Source organism: Montipora capricornis, chromosome 12, assembly GCF_036669925.1.
Source record: "Montipora capricornis isolate CH-2021 chromosome 12, ASM3666992v2, whole genome shotgun sequence".
NCBI lineage: Eukaryota > Metazoa > Cnidaria > Anthozoa > Scleractinia > Acroporidae > Montipora > Montipora capricornis.
The window spans coordinates 41,280,945-41,290,944 of NC_090894.1; the positions used below are offsets into that span (position 1 = coordinate 41,280,945).

The 10,000-nt window shown below is 40.5% G+C and overlaps 2 protein-coding genes across 4 annotated transcripts in view; one reads left to right on the forward strand and one right to left on the reverse strand.

The window, feature by feature from the left end:
* The window catches only part of LOC138027052 (meiosis-specific nuclear structural protein 1-like), a 6,919-nt gene extending 5,364 nt beyond the window's left edge, over positions 1 to 1,555 (forward strand). For 2 of the 3 annotated variants that reach the window (XM_068874552.1, XM_068874551.1), the window contains one exon: positions 1,008 to 1,555. The gene's annotated coding sequence lies outside the window, so the exon portion shown is untranslated. The remainder of the gene's footprint in view (positions 1 to 1,007) is intronic. The other variant, XM_068874553.1, reaches the window with a different exon arrangement.
* Positions 1 to 4,316, reverse strand: part of LOC138026509 (tripartite motif-containing protein 2-like) — a 23,436-nt gene extending 19,120 nt beyond the window's left edge. Inside the window, exon 1 of the mRNA XM_068873889.1 lies at positions 4,185 to 4,316. The gene's annotated coding sequence lies outside the window, so the exon portion shown is untranslated. The remainder of the gene's footprint in view (positions 1 to 4,184) is intronic.
* Positions 4,317 to 10,000: the final 5,684 nt, after the last annotated feature.

The following is a 10,000-nucleotide window of genomic DNA, read 5'->3' on the forward strand; positions in this document are numbered from 1 at the left end:
TTGCACATTTGGAGCTTGTCCATGTAGTTTTCGAACCGGATGGCGTAAGCTCTGTTATCGTGTTTATTTCATTAGCATGCTGCTAGCATTAAAAGCTGCTAGCATTAAAAGCTCGTCGGTTTTTTTTTCTCCGTGCAGCAATTGAATTTACCTCAGCAAGTGTTCTTAGACGAGCGATTTAAGAAATAAGTGAAAATGCTCATTCAAAAATATTTGGTTGTAATTCTGGAGACGAGCTCTGTAGGGCAGAACAGACATTTCGCTTTTAGTGTGTATTCCTTAGCCTGTAGAGGAATGCCAATCACGATTTCTTTAGATGTATGTGTTAGTTATACATTTGTACAAAAAAAATGTTAGGAAACACTTTTTACTTGCCAAAATCCCCTAGTACCGTCTAGAATAAGTGAAACATGCACTTGATTATCTTCAAGACCTGTCACTATATTTTGATCATCTTCTCAACAATCATTATTCACAAATATGTTACACATCAGATTTGTCATGTACTGGCTCTTCCAACAATCCATATACTGTAGTATAAAAATCAATAAATGTTCACCACAATTCACGGGTAAAGGAAGATACAAAATTATGTTGAAAACTAGATGAACAGTAATACTTTCAAATTTGCAATGAGAGTAAGCAAGGGAGTTCATCTACATATTACCTTGAATGTTATTTGTACCCAAAAAATGTTGAATTAATTCTGGGTGCAGTGTAACAAATCTTTATGAGCATTTACAATGTATGTAAAAACCAAGATAGTGTGAGGAAGAGGGAGAGAATGGTTTACTTAAGTTGAAAGAAATGAAACCCTATATTATTGATGTTTACTTCAGACCTAAAATGGCCATGTTTGAAGAGTTTACTCTTCACAGTTTCTCGAAAAGTGTCCATAATTCTCCATGTCTTAGGTTTATCAGTAAGCTTGCTTTGGAAAAAGTGTTTCATGTACAGAATTAAAAGTTAGGATCAAAAGAACTGACAGCGTATTCTCTGCTGTTTAGATAGATGAGCAGTGGCTCAACAATTGGAGCAATGGACAGAAGTGATGGCTGAGAGGTCAAGTTTTGTGGAAAGGTGTTACCTTGAGAACCAGTTGTGAATGAAGATGAATGGGCAAATTGGTTATGTGAAACAGCCGTATTTAAAGCTCTTGAAGTTCTGGATTATGATTGGAATCTTAAACACTCATAGATAATTAATTTGTTTGCAGTAAATTTAACAGATGTGCTGAATTCATGAGGCTCATACAAATGGGATTCTTTGTTGCTTATAAATTCAATGTACAGTTAAGATTTCACTAGTTGGAGTTACATCCATCCTACATAATAAAATGTTACATGTCATAGTCTCAGTAAGGTGACCAGCAAGTTGATATGAAGAAAAACACTCGTGATCATTACGTTTTGGATATCCATTTATTGTAAATGCAGTTGTTGACCATTTCCTCATATCTTATACTTCCGAAGGACTAACAAACTAAATTATATTTTAGTTCTATACTTGTAAAAGTTTAAAAAGCTTGGGGCTTGATATTAAAAAAGGAATACTCTTTGGTGTGTCACTCTTAACATCACTTTGTTCCCTAGGCCTGGTCTAGTCAGAACTTACTAATTTCCTGTTGTCATTTTGTAATCAATTTTCAACTTGAATAGTCTGATTCTTTGGAAATGAACACAGAGAAGGATCATTCCTACAGATTGAGACAGTTGTACAAGGTTCAAGAGGGCAGCTTGTTCAATTACAACATGGGAATCATAGACCTTGCTATGCCCTTAGACAGTGGTTATTTATTTCAGGTCCTCAGATTTAGTTCCCTAGGGATTTGGGATGTGCTTAAACTCAAAATCTTAACCAGCTATCTTGCTCTAGTTCCCTGAAGCTAACACCATGTAAGCTAAGTAATTTTCAAATGGGAGGTGCTCCATGCAATACACGAAACCAAGACTTAACATGACTTACTCTCTGTCAGAAGCTTCAAACGTTCCACAATTCCTAAACATTTTTCCCGTGGTAACATTACCAACTCTCTTTTTTCTGGCTGTTTACTCAGACCATAATTTGGTCAAAGCTGCTGTTTTTGGCCCGTCGTTCACGCTTTTTCGCGTTCATGCCAACAAACTTAAAACCAAAAAAGGCAAGCTACCGTAAACTTTGGGTGTGAACATATATTTTCATAATGTAGCTGAATTTCTCGATATTTTAACACATTTCAAACAAGAATGCCCAACAGAGCAAAAGAGAGAACAGTGAGAGGTAAACACGTAGGTTGGAATCAAAACTAACGCGGTAAAATGTCTGTCTAGTCTGCTTATGTGTGTTTGAAGAGCCCTTCGAATTATGCAACTTTCGCAAGATTACTGACTACGTGAGAGTTCCACACCAAAACAACTTGTTTTTCCCTTATTATTCGAAAGTACTTTGCTGTGACTTTTTGCCATAAACAGCCCAACCGTTTCTCGATCTTTTGACACCGTCTACAGGTAAGGCAAGGAAGATAAACTACACAGATAACGACACGAACTCGAAACTTTTCGCCAGGTAGACCGCCATTATTTTGGTTTCTGCTTATGGCGGGCCAGCGGATACGCTCATAAGAGATCTCAAAATCGCGCACGCGCAGACAGAATGCCCCTGTGCTAGAACGTAAGTATAACATGGTTTTGTCCATAGTCATCAACTGTCACGATATGTTCAAGTTAATTCGCTAGAGTGTCTATTTCCAACATTTTCACCTTCCTGAAGCACGGTTGGCAGAGTTTTTTCGGCAAACCATCGTCATACTTAATTTCTTTTCAGGTTAAAAACTGAAGCACGTTTAACAATTCCGGCTCTTTAATGCTTTTTTCCCCGAAAATATCAACCGGATGGTTTTTAACTAAAACCGTTTTGTTACAACAACGACAACTATTGGGAACGTTGAACATAATTTTTTTGGGAGAGTCTTCTCCCAAGTCTTCCATGTTGAACGCACCGCTGTTCTTTTTAACACACATGAACATTTTCACTTCCGCTTAGTATCTCTTTGTTTTCCATTAGCCAATCAAAAAATTCGAAAATCCTATGTCTCCAGAGCCCTTCGTTTTCTCGTGCCAAGGCCCCGCCGACTAAGAGAAACGAAAAGGGCGATGGGGACGAGAATGGGGGTCTTCTTGCAAGCGTGCCCTCAGTCTCTTGCCCCAACTTTCGCGCGGCCAGTTTGCAGAAAATCGTTTCAAAGCTCTTCTGTCAAACAGGAACGCTTGCTACGCAGGCTATTTATACGAGAGAAAACAAGCCGCGGCTTACTCTGGCCGCGGCGTACATAATACGCAAAAGGAACTATTTATACGAGTATAAACTCCCAGGCCAGGGTAAGCCGCGGCTTGAGAAACCCGTGAACGTAGATTTTGTACCATTTAGAAGGGTTTTGGGGCCTTATGTAAGCCGCGGGCTGAGTAAGTTTTCTCTCGGATAAACGGCCCTATTGTGTGACATCGTCTAAGTAGTCTATCGGTATTACACTTGCTCATCCATGACACCTCAGAACAAACTCAAACATGCCGAAGGTCCAATTCGTTGACGGAATTTTCCCCTCTTCCCTCTCCAACCAGTCAAAAATTTAACCTTCGGTCGTTAGAACCTATACTTTCCAACCATCAACTGTCCAAAGCAATCCGCCATGTGCATCGAGACCCTTTCCGTTCGCTCGTTGATCTCTCGTTCGGTCGTTCGCACAATCGTTCTTTCGTTCGTTCGTTCGATCATTCGTGTGTTACCACGTTCCTTCCTTTCTTCGTCAACATGATAGGATCATCCAATAATGTTCCAGGAACAATTTTTATGCGTCAACCCTGCGTGGTTGCAGTAACGATGTTTCCCGAAAAAAATGTCGCACAATTAAGGATGCTAAGTCAAGAATAACAGAATTTCAGGCTTATGCGGAAATAATCAAGAAAATTCGATCGTAATGTCTTTCACTGCATACTACTAGTTCCAAGAATTGAGAAGGATGCACCTGGAACAAAGACGTTTGGTGGTTATTATCTCCAGAGCGATTGAACTGCTTTGCCTTCGACCGGAAGACGAACTTTCATCGCGAGCACACGGCATCGTGATCGATCATAAATTGTTTGACTAAACAGAAATTGATTGTGTAGCTATTAAAGCTAGTAATGATTTCACTTGTTGTTATCACGTACCTCTGTTATTCCCTCTTTTCGTTACTTTGCGAGGATTTCTTGTTCAAGACGGCGAACAGAAATTTGGTAATTATGATCTGTCGTTTCTCAGAAGTCACACAAAGACCAAAAATGAGAGACACATTGGACAAACTAGTCACGTCGCCTGAAGGTTAAAAGGGATGCCCGAAAGGACCTAATTAATATTCAAAACACTGACGTCAGACACCGTATTCCGAAGATATGTTCGGCAGTTCTCAAAAATGGCCTCGAAATACTGAGCGAGCGAATCAATCGTGAAATGAATCACCCTTTCAAAGTTATTTTGCTGCAAAGATCTGAAAAGCTCAGTAGGAAGGTTCCAAAGCTTTATTTATAGGTATGTTTTCATGCTGTGAATCCCCTATCTCAAAATATAAATACAAATAATTTTCTGGTTGAAGTGGGTCCTCGTGAGGAGGGGGACATGGGGATTTGCGGTGTTGCGGTGTTGATGGTTTTTTCAATGCGGTGATGCGGTGAATAAAATCTCAATTTGCGGTGTTGCGGTGATCGCAAACCCAACGGTGTGCGATGTTTGTGTTTCTCAAGCTACGGTGTTCGGTGAAATGAAATCATTTGCGGTGCTGTGATTTCTTGTTTGATCTTTCTCAGACCTAAATTCAGCACGTAAACTTCGTTAATCCGTGATAATTTATGACAAGCACGTACCATTGTGTTTAATTTGTAATAAAATACAGACCAACATTGTCGAGTTAATGTTCAATACGCTTAAGCTGCCAATGAGAAGCTGTTTTCGTTGATAAATACGTAACTTGATAAGTAACTTGACCTCTACCACGAGGAGTTGTGTTTATTTTGTGGAAAATTGTTCAGGTGTAAACGTGTTATGTCAAGTGTAGACGTTAAAATCATGTAGCTAAAAATAATTGTTGCGGTGACGGTGTTTCGTCGACTTTTCTTGCGGTGATGCGGTGTTCGTTATTCTTTTTTGCGGTGTTGCAGTGTTTAGGCCCCCCCCCCCCCCATGTCCCCCTCCGTGAGTCATCGCTCACGTCATTTCGAGACATCCCCTCGTCAAAATACTAAATATATACTTTTAGACAAAAGATCTCAAAATCTCTGTAGGAGGGTTTGAATGGTTTGTTTATAGGTATGTTCTCGTGCTGTGAATCCCCTCTCTCAAAATGTAAATACATTTGTTTTGGTTCAAGGAGGTCCTTGTGAGTCATCCCTTGAGTCCTTTTGAGATATCCCCTCGTCAAAACACTCAAATATATTACAAATATAACATCTTCGTTTCAAAGAAATTGGTGCATTTTAGATTTAAAATCGTAATAAGAGGTTATGGATGTTAAGGCTTCGTTGAGTCCGTTCCACTTGCTAAAGGAATGTAATCCATGAGTTGTTTTGTTTGCATGCGGAACAACAAGTTTGTTTGATCTTCGCAAGTTATGAGTAGTATTTCTCATTCGAAACAGACTACGCAGGTATTTTGGTATCATTTCGAAATAAAATAGTCTTAAAAAATATTATCATATGGCCCGTACGGCCCCGCGCGCGCCTTCATTGTAAAACTATTGGGAAAATTCCCGTATGAGGGCCGTACGCATTAGCTCGAGCAGGGCCGGAAAAAGCCGAACATATACTGCTCAGCGAGATGCAATTTTAGAGGATTTAGTCGCTTTTTAACACCCAAGTTATTTACAGCCAAAAAAGTAAATGCAAACAACATATTAGATCAATTTTCTGTGCAAATTTTTGTTACTTGTTTTGTCCAAACTTCATCATCTGAGTGCTCATAAATAGTGTAAAGAGCCTATATGATATAAAATGCTTATTGACTGAGTTTAGGTAAGGCGCGAGGTCCGTGCTCCGTGACTGAGGGCCAAATATTTTCCTGTCCGGCCCTCTCACTCAGTCAATAAGTACATATGATCACCATGTCTTGGATAATAATAGTATTCAGATCACTAGAATTAAGCTTGTTCAGTAGCTGCTGGTAATGCAGAGATTTCTCATCAAGAATAATCCTAAGCGCCCCTTTGTTAAGATTTTCTAGTTTTTCTCTATTTTGAGCCTCCAAAAAATGTCAAACAGCTGAACAATATCTAGATATGGAAGGATAAAGGCTTTATTAAGTTAACATTTCACAGCTGTTGGTACTATTTTTTGAAAACGTGAAATGACATTAATCTGGTTCACTTGTTGAGCTTAGTGGAAATATCCTTTACATGACTGGTAAACTGCAGATTCTTGTCAATGTCATCTCTTATAGGAATATTAATTGTTACATTATGGAACTTTGGTTATGTAATCAGTTGTAACTGATCATGAGTGAGAGTTTTTGAGGAGTTGATTCAATTGACTGCAATTGCTGGAATACAAAATCTGGCGACGAGGATGGGATTGTTTTGAGGGAAACTGCTTATTTCTACTGTTCGGTACTTGGATGACGATCTCCTTCTTTGTTTCGATGGTTTGTGTTTAAACGCACGTGCTCGCTCAAGGCTTTGATCACCGCTCCTTGGTTCTGTTGGGGAATTCGACCCTTCTTCTGAGACTTTTAACTCTTACCTTGAAAGGCTTGACCAGTTTTTCGTAGCTAATGATATCGGCAAATGTGCTGCTGATGCTACTGCGGCTGTTTTTCAGGAAGCCGGTAAGAAAAAAGTCGCCGTAATGATTTCCGTAATTGGTAGGAGGACTTATGGTACTTTTCGCGATTTGTGTAGTCCTGAGAATCGTAAAGGGAAAACATTTGAGACACTATGTGAATTACTTTAAGAACACTTTAAGCCCAAACTTGTGGAAGTTGCTGAATCTTACATATTTCACCAATGTTGTCAAGAGGAAAATGAAATTAAAGTGTGTCTTTTTGCAGCGCTCGATCGAGAATACATTTGGCATCTACTTGTAATTTTGGTGAATTTCTGAACCGCTCTCTCTCCCACCAGTTCGTGTGTGGAATCCACAATCCTGCGACACGCAAGAAACTCTTGAGCCAAGATCGAACATTTCAAGATGCTCTCCAGGTAGCTATTGCCGAGGAGACTGCGGGTAAAGAGACCCTTCAATTCCAGAAACAACAGTTGTGCCAATCAGTGATTTCAGTTTCAAAGGAGACCTCTTCTCGTGGAATTTCGCGGTCACGGTCTACCTCGCGACCATCATCTGAACCAAACTTCACCCAAGTTCCAGCCAGTAAGTGCCTATGCTTGTTTCTCATGTGGGAACTCTGATCATATAAGATCTAAATGCAAGTTCCGGAATGCAGTTTGTCGCCATTGCAAGTTGCGAGGACATAATTGCACGAGTTTGGAAAAAAGGTGCAATAAATAACATGGGTTTGAAAGAAGAGTCTCTGCAGGAAAAGTTATCCGATGATGACGAGTTGTTCCTAGTATATGATGTTAATGCAATGTGCAGATCTGAAATTTCTGTGCCTCTGAAGATTGAAAACAATGATTGTCACATGCAATTAGACACTGGGTGTGCACTATCCTTTACCCCTCTTACTTTTTTAAAACAAGTTTGTCCGGAGGCTGAAGTGTTCTCGACTCCCAAACATTGATTCATTACGACCATTCATGGTCAATTTTGACATGTGGCTTTTGCCTCATGCACCTTAACTCAGGCTCAAAAAAATTTCTCTAAGTTGGAAAAGGAGGCCTTCCGCATCATCTTTGGATTAAAACGATTCTGACAATATCTATATGGTCGTCTCTTTACAATTTTAACTCACCATCGACCCTTACACTTTTGGGTCCCCAGAAACTTGTTCCTACCCATGCAGCAGCTCGACTTCAACGATGGGCACTAATTTTTGCTTCGTACAATTACAGGATTGAGTATAGCTGCACGGGAACCCATGCAGATGCCGACAGCTTGTCTCGTCTCCCCTTACGGCAGACATGGTCACCCAAATGCGAAAACATTGAATCCTATTTGTTGGACACTGAAGTTGTTACCACTGCAACCAGTCAGCTGATTGAGAAAGAGACCCAAGTGGATTCAGTCTTGTCTCAAGAGTACACGTACATCATTAGTGGCTGGCCGCGCGTAGTACTAGAGATCTTGCACTGTTTCCATTTAAGACCAAGCAAGATGAGTCAAGCACACCGCAAGGGTGGGTGTTGTGGGATACTCGTGTTAATGTTCCCCCTTCTCTCCAAGAGGAAGTGTTGCAAGAGCTACATGACACCCACCCCGGGATATTTCGAATGAAATCTTCCGCTACATCTTATGTGTGGTGGCCCAACCTTGATTCTCACATTGAAAACACTGTGTCTTCGTGTAGCACATGTCAGTGGATGAGATCAGACCTACCCACTGTTCAAATTCATCCTTGGACTTTTCCCGCACGACCCTGGTCTCGAATTCATGTTGATTTCGCTGGACCAGTTTCTGGATGATATCTACCTTGTTGTTGTAGATGCTTATAGCAAATGCCCAGGAGTAATCAGAATGACAAATACATCAACGAGATCAACTGTTACAGCATTGCGTGACATTTCCAGCCGGCACGGTCTTCCAGAAATCATCGTTTCTGACAATGGGCCACAGTTTACGGCAACAGAATTTCAACAGTTTTGTACTAGCGGTGGGATTTTGCATCGTACTTCCGCACCTTACAAGCCGTCTACAAAGTGTCAAGCTGACTGCTGTCATCGCCAATTATTATTTTGTTGGTTTATCGAACAACGCCCTATTCCACGACAGGTGCCATCTTCTATGAACAAAGGAGACTTTTGTCTGATTGGTTGATGCACAGTTAACTGAACAGAGTGTAATGTGAAGTGCTAGATTTCAATCCCATATGAACCATGTGAGCGTTAGCCCTACAGATGGAAATGGGCCCACACAAGGACAGAGAAAAACTCTGGCCAGGGTGGGAATTGAACCCACGACCTTCGGGTTAGATCTCCGCCGCTCTACCGACTGAGCTACAAGGTCAGACGGGAGCAGGCCGTGGGAAGTGACGATGTTAAAGTCACGGCAATGAACATGTACAAGTACAAGGAAAGGTTACGTTTAACCCGAAGATCGTGGGTTCAATTCCCACCCTGGTCAGAGTTTTTCTCTGTCCTTGTGTGGGCCCATTTCCATCTGTAGGGCTAACGCTCACATGGTTCATATGGGATTGAAATCTAGCACTTCACATTACACTCTGTTCAGTTAACTCTGTTTAAAATATAAGTGCTACACGGCCAACGTTTGTATAAACGTAACCTTTCCTTGTGATTGGTTGATGGTTTTGCTTTGTACCCAGGTTTTTTCACACTTGCGCGCGCGTAATAACAAACAAAATGGCGGCCAAAGATGTCTTGTTCGATTACTTGCTCGAGGGAGTTTTATAGCAGCAGTGACGTGTACACTTTTTCTTCTTTCGAAATAGCGGTGTTTCAGTGGTAGAAGCTGATTTGTTTTAAGAGCCAATGTCTGTAAATATCGAGAATCCATGGTCACTCGTCAAATTTCGAATTTCTAAATAACACCTATAGTGAGTTATTTTCGAAAATAGTATCCAAAGATCTCGAAGAGCTTCATTTTTTTCTGAAAACGAGGGAAGTTCCAAAAACGCCATTTTGGCGCCCTGTCACTTTCAAAAATAGAGTAAAATGTTGTATTTTGTTATCGCTCGTGAACATGAACGCGATCACAGCAATCAATGCAATTTGGGCATATCGTAACACATTTCTTGGTCTTTCCAAAACACAAATTTATTTTGGAAAAGCTGCTAGTAAATATCTGTTTTTGGCTGTTACAAATACCCTAGTACAAACGGTTGAGGGAATGAGTCAATTTTATCTAAATTGAACACCCCCAAAAGCCCA